This window comes from Mus pahari, chromosome 17 (assembly GCF_900095145.1).
Source record: "Mus pahari chromosome 17, PAHARI_EIJ_v1.1, whole genome shotgun sequence".
NCBI classification, from domain to species: domain Eukaryota; kingdom Metazoa; phylum Chordata; class Mammalia; order Rodentia; family Muridae; genus Mus; species Mus pahari.
The window spans coordinates 12,033,580-12,040,897 of record NC_034606.1 but is presented as its reverse complement, the minus strand read 5'-3'; positions in this window follow the sequence as shown (position 1 = coordinate 12,040,897).

Here is a 7,318-nt window from a genome sequence, read left to right as displayed (position 1 = left end):
GAGAGAGAGAGAGAGAGAGAGAGAGAGAGAGAGAGAGAGAGAGAGAGAGAGAGAGAGAGACTAACCTATTACTTTTGGGTAAGCAAGTGAAACTACTAAGAGTGAAATGTCTGAAAGTGAGACAAATTTGAATCAGAACCTCATATGGAAAACAATCAAGTTAAGCTACAACTCATCACCATCAAGTGTTCTGAATTTATTACCATATGTACAACTTACAGTTTCAAAGCATTTACCTTATCAAGGATATTGGGAATATGACAGAACAAATGTGACTCAACTTCTCACTACTAGCTTAGTGATAATTTTCCACTTCCTTCTTATAGTCATATGCTTGGACATAATGGATCCAAGTAGAAGTTCACATTCATACTGCACTGTGAGGTGATTCCTAGAAAGATAGTTCTGGGTGTATAGTTAAGAATATACATTATGTCAATGGTCATGCTTTAACAGTAGTAAGTGAGTCGATGCTATAAAATTTGTATTTCCCAAATATAAAATGCAAATAATAAAAATTTATAATGTAATGGAAAAGACTATCTGATATTTTTAAATGTCATGAGCTAAGCACTCATCACTTACATAATTTACTTACCTATTGCTTAATGAAACACTGTGTTGTGGATGGGCCTGGTGTTGTTCTTGTGAACCAATCCCCTAATGAGTAAAGGAGCCAATTACTGGGTGATTAGGAGGAACTTCCGGTTTGGACAGAGGAAGAGAAGAAGCAGGAGAGAGTTTTGGTTTTTCTGGACAGGGACAGCATGTTGCTATAGTGTCTCCTAGTTTCAATGGTGGATCCATCAGGATTCACCTCTGGAGGATTTAGATTTAATAAGGCTTACAATATTAGGATTGTAGTTTCTGCAACCAGAATTTGAGATACCAAAGTTCTTGCTTGTTTTCCTTCACACAGCAGCTCTGCAGGGTTCAGAGAGAAAGGTTGGGGGGGGGTGGCAGGAGGCATGGGTTTGCCTGTGATGCCACCACAAAGGCCATGGGGGATTTGAAGCATGGTGCTGGCTTGGTAACGACACATCAGTGGGCACCTAGAGAGCTGGGTGGAGAGATTGTGAAGTTCTGAGTCATAGTCTCCATGAGATAAAAACAGGTCAGCCATTGCCCGCCAGTGCATTGCTGGCCAGGTCACTGGGTTAGAGGCAGTAGCGTGGGAACTTGCCCTTTTTGTTTTTTTGTTTTTTTTTTTCTTTTTTAATATGTCAAGAAAAATTTAAAAGAAAATACATCTTGGAAATTCAACATTGAAATAAACAAAAAACTTCTTTTTTAACAATTTTTTATTAGATATTCTCTTCATTTACAATTCAAATGCTATGGCAAAAATGCCTTATACCCTCTCCCAACCCTGCTATCCAACCCATCCACTCCTGCTTCCTGGCCCTGGAATTCCCCTGTATTGGGGCATATAATCTTTGCAAGACCAAGGGACTCTACTCCCAATGATGGCCTATTAGACCATCTTCTGCTACATATGCAGCTAGAGACAGGAGCTCAGGGGGTACTGGTTAGTTCATATTGTTGTTCCTCCTATAGGGATATATGCACTTTCAGCTCCTTGGGTACTTTCTCTAACTCCTCCATTGGGGACCCTGTGTTCCATCCAATAGAAGACTCTGAGCAAATAACTTCTTTTGTAGTATTTGGATATAAAATTATTTTAAAACTTTTATGTCAACATTTTAATGGAAAATTGGTTCTATTATTCTATTTTTAATACTTATCCTATCATTCTAATATTACTATTGATTAATAAAAATATACAGTTTTATAAATGAGGTCATATCAGTTTATAAATTGATTCATGGAAACTTGCTAGGACATTCAAGAGTATGGGAATATTCACTTAAATATTCATATTGTTTTTTGATATCTTCCGTTTTATAGTGAAATACCTTAATATGTAAGTTCATATAACAGCTCTTAACTCTTAACAAATTATTTCACACCGGGCATGGTGGCTCATGCCTTTAATCCCAGCACTTGGGAGGCAGAGGCAGGTGAATTTCTGAGTTCAAGGTCAGCCTGGTCTAGAGAGTAAGTTCCAGGACAGCCAGGGCTGCACAGAGAAACCCTGTCTTGAAAAAAACAAACAAACAAACAAACAAACAAACAAACAAAACCCAAATTATTTCACTTGAAAGAAACCTGAATTCATTTCCCTTTTGCTTTTATTTCAGATAATAATTTTTACATTTATTAGAATCAAAATTATTGTCAAATTCTGCACTAAATTTAGTTATAATATCTGACACTATACGATATGGGAGATATTTTCAAGTAAATGCTTTTCATAGCTGTGTTTTTGTTATTTGAGAAGAAGGGTAGAAATGTCAAATATGTGTGGAATGCAGTGAAAAAAAATGAAGAATCCTTTTGTTATCTAAATTATGAAATAACACAAGATTATGGCAACTTTTCTGCCTCAGGTTAGCTTTCAAAACTTAAATGTCAAAACTGAGTATTCTGGTTAAGATATATTTTTGTGAGGCTTTTTCTGCTTCCTCCATTAAAGTAATAGCACATCATGCTTCTTTAAACAAGTCATAAATGTTCCCAATTCTAAGAAGGGGCGAAGTGTGTCCACACTTTGGTCTTTGTTCTTGAGTTTCATGTGTTTTACAAATTGTATCTTGGTTATTCTAAGTTTCTGGGCTAATATCCCATGGAAGGAGTTAGAGAAAAACTTTGGAGCTGAGACGAAAGGATGGACCATCCAGAGACTGCCCCACCCGGGGGACCATACCATAATCAGCCACCAAACCCAGACATTATTGCATATGCCAGCAAGATTTTGCTGAAAGGACCCTGATGTAGCTGTCTCTTGTGAAGCTATGCCAGTGCCTGGCAAACACAGAAGTGGATGCTCACAGGGCCCCCAATGGAGGAGCTAGAGAAAGTACCCAAGGAGCTGAAGGGGTCTGCAACCCTATAGTTGGAACAACCATATGAACTAACCAGTACCACCAGATCTTGTGTCTCTAGCTGCATATGTAGCAGAAGATGGTCTAATCGGACATCATTGGGAAGAGAGGCCCCTTGGTCTTGCAAACTTTATATTCCCCAGTACAGGGGAACACCAGGGCCAAAAAGTGGGAGTAGGTGGGTAGGGTAGTGTGTCGGGGGGGGTTATAGGGGACTTTCAGGATAGCATTTGAAATGTAAATGAAATACCTAATAAAAATTGAAAAAAAAAGTCATAAATGAAAGATTATCTAGGAGTCATCTCAGCATAAATTTATCAATGAAAATTTAATGTTAACATGAGCTTTCCAATCAGCACACATAAAGCAAAGAATAAATAGTAAAATTTGGAGGAGGTAAATTAAAGTTTCACAATTGTCTGAGAAAATTTTTAAGATTAGAAAGGTTAAGAATATGCTTCAATCTCAGACAACTTGTTGTGATTGAACATAGGGATATTGTCAGAGAAAACATATGGCAACACACAGCACAGTAGAGAAGACCATCCCTGTGTTCAGCTTATTTGATGATTTTTCTGTTAAATGTGTTATACAAATAAGGTTATCAATTTTACAGTGCAAACACGGAATTTAAGATCTATATTTTAAAAGGAAAATGTTGTACGGTTTTAAAATATGCAAAAAACTGATTATACAGCTCTTAAGGAATATGGAATAGAAGCAAGGTATATATATATCTTTTTACTTTCTGGAAAAGAAATCCACAAAACCCTACCTTTTAATTCTCATAATAGAGGTAAAAAAAATCAGGGATAAAATTCACCAAAATATAAAAAACATTTTTCTAAAAAAATTTGTGTTGGTTATTTTATTTATTTGTGTTTCAAATGTTATCCCCCTTCCCAGTTTCCCCTCTGTAAACCCATATCCCTTTTCCTCTCCCCCCTATTTAAGTGGGGTGCCTACCTATGCTATCCCTACACCTACCTCACTGCACCTAGCATTCCCCTATGCTGAGGCATCTAGTCTTCACAGGACCAAGGTCCTTCCCTCCAATTGATGCTAGACAAGGCCATCCTCTGCTATGGTATGCAGCTGGACCCATGGGTCCCTCCTTTCAAGACCCCCCAGAGCTCCCAAGAAGAACCTTTTCAACTGTACAGAAAATTGTGTTCTGGTTGTTTTACCAGATTCTGTCATTTTCCAGATGAAATATGACCTCCTGTCTCAGTCTTTCTCATGTTCACTAGATATTAGGTATGAAACATGCTGTATCTCTTCAAAGTTTTGATTTTAAATGACTGGGGACTTCTTTATTTAACAAGTGGCCCTGTAGAGTTCCATTTGAGAAGTCAGCAAGATTGGCCACTTGCTCTTCTACTGATTCCATGGGAAGTGAAGAGTAACGAAACATCTTTTCTCTCTAAATCTAACTCAAGGCTACTCTCCAGCTGTTATGAAAGTCTGGGTGTATGGCTTAGTAATAGAGTGCCTATCTAGTTTATGCAAGATACAAAGTTAAATCCCCAGCAATATGAGGAGAAACATAGTATTATTACTGTGCTTAAGAAAAGTATTCCACAAAAGCCTCATAATTTAGAAAATATAAGTTAAAATGAAGGAGCATAATTGTGTTTTGTTTTATTGTTCAGTAACAAAAAGTTGATATATTATTTTTCTACATATTATTAAATTCTATATATGCTTTTAATTTGCATTTAGTTATATCATTTTGACCCTGTCTTTCCTTCAAATCTTTCCAGCAAACTTGCCTTGAGTCTTTCCTGTGTGCTACCCTACTCCAAAGTTTGTAGACTTGGTTGTTTGCTATTGTTAATCACCCACTTGCATAGACATACATATATAAAGGTATACACAAATGCCTATTAATATAACCCATTGAGTCATTTTTTTATGCCTATAGTTTCTGACCAGTCTCTTTTGGAGATTCAGTAATGGGGCTCATCCCTGGGAGAGACTAATCTATATCTCATGTCCTGTATCTATGTCTAAGTGAATGCACATGTTAAAATAGAAGAAGGAAAATTTAGAATTCTACTTCTGCACAGAGAGCTAGTGGTAACAAATGACTGCTGTGAGAAAGAGAGTTGACCTATAAGAAGAATAAATCCCTTATTTAAGTTTTAGCCAATGGGAAGGGGGAGAAAAGAAAAAATAAAACAAGACAAACAAAAAACAAACAACAAAAATCCAAAAAAGCAAGCAAGCAAACAAACAAACAAACAAACAAAAACTTCAGGTATTTCTCGTGACCAGGGGAAAAAAGTTTAGATTACTCTGATTGCTCTGTCAGGTGTGACTCTGCATGGCTGTTCAAAACATTCCTGGTCTGCTGATTCCCATTACATGGGATAGGTGGTTGGGAGTGAACAGGACATGGACAGAAAAGTACTTTATTCCATAAGCACTTATTTCCAGAGCCCGAATAATCCAATGCACTTGAATGCTTGCTCTTTTGGGCTACTTCTCAAAGAAAAAAGTTATCACAATTCTAGACTGGGGTTAGATAATTCCCAAACAATGTTGTGACTTTGAAAGAATTTTTAGGTGAGATTGGACACTTAAATAATGCATTGAAGTTCATTTTCTCCTCTAGTGATGCCATCCACTCCAGGGTCCCATTGCCCATAAAACTCAAATACTCTGAAAGTTACCTGCAACTCCAAAACAGTTTAGTTCATTAATCACATTTAAATTATAAAAGTAAGCAGAGTAAAAATTTAGAGTGGTAAATTTTAAAACATTCTTTGAAATATAAAGATCATGATTTTTCAAAATAATATAGGGTTTGGACACCAGATACAGATATTTGAAGTTTCTCTATCACTATTTTCAAACCAGCCAGACATTTTTTTTTTAGAAACAATTATACTATTTTCAAAATCAGTAGACAATAGGGATAGAAGAAACAGCTGCAGGGACTATGGGAAGGACAGATTGTAACATTTTAGTTATTGTTCAAAGAGCTACAGACTGGGTATCAAACTTACAGGGCAATCCTGTGGGTTGGACTCAACCTGTCAGAAATGTCATCTTCAAACAGGATGATGTGCATTATCCTGAACTTCTATTGTAATAGGTCAAAAAGTCACTTCAGATAGAAAGTAGAAAGTTTGATTGGACTTTGAAAATGAAAAAGGAAGTGAGAAATATTGATCTGTGCACCCAATGTGGTTACTCTTCAATAAAATAATATGTTTTACATTTTGAAAATATTCATTTTTGAAGAAAGGCATCAAGTCACTCACTAGTTCTTTGTAATAGATAAAACCAAGCTACTAATTAAAGGAACTTTATTTCAAAATTTAAAACCAATGCACAGAAGTTACTTTAGAAAGTTGTGGAACTGAGCTTAGGCACAAACAAAAAAGGAAATATTCACTGCAACATAGAGTATGGCTATCTCTTGATAAGGCACCATCTTTATTTAGATATAACATTTTGTGGTGAACATGAGAACTTCGATACAATTCTCATAAAGTAAGTAACAAAGGGCATCCCAAAGAAAAGATTCTTAAAATCCTTGAAATTGTCACACTAGTTTTTAAGCTATCACGTTTTTTCTCCTTTAACCTTCAGTTATTAATCAGAAGCATCCTAAAAGCCAAAGAACTAGATGATATATTACTTTCTTCTGATGGTTATTTAATTTCTCAATAGTTATGAAGTATAGTTAATAATTTTGCCTGTGAGTATAAAGCAAAAAGTGCTTGCCTTAGTAAAATTATTTAAGATAAGTTGGGGGTGGGACACCACCATCCAATAAATCATCTTTTCAATATGCAGCAAGAAATATTTAAAATTAATCAAATTTTATTTTCCCATGAATACATAGATCACAAATTAATCTAATTTTCTTTAGCTCTAATAGATGAAATATATCTTATATAAATGGAAATGCACAATGCCCTTTTGAATATATTCTACTTTCTTTGAAGCAAATAGCAAAGTCTTCATTGATTTATAAAAGAATTAATTTGAAAAATATTTTGATTTTAAAATATTTTCACTTAACAACACATTCTATTTCCTTGTGCAATATGGGCCTGTTTAGATAGTTTACCTGCTCTTAACTTTGGTATGAGGTATCTGTCTAGAAAACCATCCATTTCACCTAGATTTTCCAATTTTGTTGATTATAGGCTTTTCTAGTAGGATCTGTTGAATTTTAATTTCCTCTGCTTCTGTTTCTGTCTCCCTTTTTCATTTCTGATATTGTTTATTTGGATACTGCTTCTGGGTCTTTAGTTAGTTTGGCTAGGGGTTTATCTATCTTGTTGATTCTCTCAAAGAACCAGCTTTTGGTTTGGCTGATTCTCTATATTCTCTTTGTTTCTTTTTTTTTTTTTTTT